The sequence below is a fragment of the Gavialis gangeticus genome, unplaced genomic scaffold, assembly GCF_001723915.1.
Source record: "Gavialis gangeticus isolate Ggan-Ray unplaced genomic scaffold, GavGan_comp1, whole genome shotgun sequence".
Lineage (NCBI taxonomy): Eukaryota > Metazoa > Chordata > Crocodylia > Gavialidae > Gavialis > Gavialis gangeticus.
The window spans coordinates 57,581,743-57,582,849 of NW_017728993.1; the positions used below are offsets into that span (position 1 = coordinate 57,581,743).

At 47.2% G+C, this 1,107-nt stretch overlaps 1 protein-coding gene across 1 annotated transcript in view; it reads right to left on the reverse strand.

Moving 5' to 3' along the window:
- Positions 1-1,107, reverse strand: part of RGSL1 (regulator of G-protein signaling like 1) — a 36,862-nt gene that overhangs the window by 30,259 nt on the left and 5,496 nt on the right. The gene's annotated exons all lie outside the window — the stretch shown is intronic.

Below are 1,107 nucleotides of genomic sequence, written 5' to 3' on the forward strand. Positions count from 1 at the left end.
CTGAAAGCACTGCTGATGAGAGACTACAGCTGGTATTTTAAAGCAGAGGAAAGAAAAGACCTTCTAGCAATGAGCAGAGTAAAGCACAGAGATGAGCTAGGGTTGTCTGATCTAAACCTCTGTCAGCTGAGGTGGCATTTTGGACCAAAACTTGTGTAATGTACTGTGTAAGCTAAATGTGTGACAGCAGGGGGAGCTACTGTCTGCTGACTGCATGTGAATTGCTAAGCATGAAACTGCAGCTCCTAGATATCCAGGGAGTTGGGAGACAAAGAAGAGGAATCAAGGAGCAGAAAAAAAATGCAGGTCAGAGCGACAGAGTGCAGGGGAGCTGCAGTAGGATGCAGGCCTGAGCAGCACAGGGAGAACAGCTGGAGACACTGGAGTAGGGTTGAGCCCAGGGCTGTTGGTCTGTGGCAGCAGGACCCAGATGTGCGGCCAGTAATTGAGAGCGCTCTCATGACTGAGACTGGTTACTCGTTGGGGTACCTCCAGAGCTAAGTACAGACAATCAAAAGGCCCAAGGCTGAATTGATTCAGTCTTCTCAGGTTAGTCTAACCTACATAGATTAAACCAATAAGCAAGCGAACAGACATTCACTTTTGTTCTGGAAATGCAGCCACATGCTTGCAGTAGGGTGGCCATCATAGAGGACATTCTGGTCTTCTGCTACTCCATCCTCTATTGATATGAAACCTGATGCCTTTTATATCCTTTATTTTTCTCTTCAAGAGAAGATACTCTTCAAGAGGAAAATAGAGGACATAAAGGCGTTCGGTTTCATATCAATAGAGGACAGAGGAAAACCAGACTGTCCTCTATAATGGCCAACCTAGCTTGCAGTGGATTGGGCCAGAAGCTGGGGGGGTCTAGAGCATGCCTCCCTGCTCAGCTGGAGCAGACAACCTGGGCCAAGGCTAGTTTGCCCATCCTGCAAAAGCGGGGTTTGCTGGGGAAGTGCAAAGCATCATGAGATGCTGGGGGACTGTGAGTTAACTTGCATCTGGAGGGAATCTGGGGCAGAAGTTCAATAAACCAGCTTAACCTAAATCAGTTAAGTATGATACTACATTCATGGGAGGATGGAGAAAAAATTATTTGAGGGG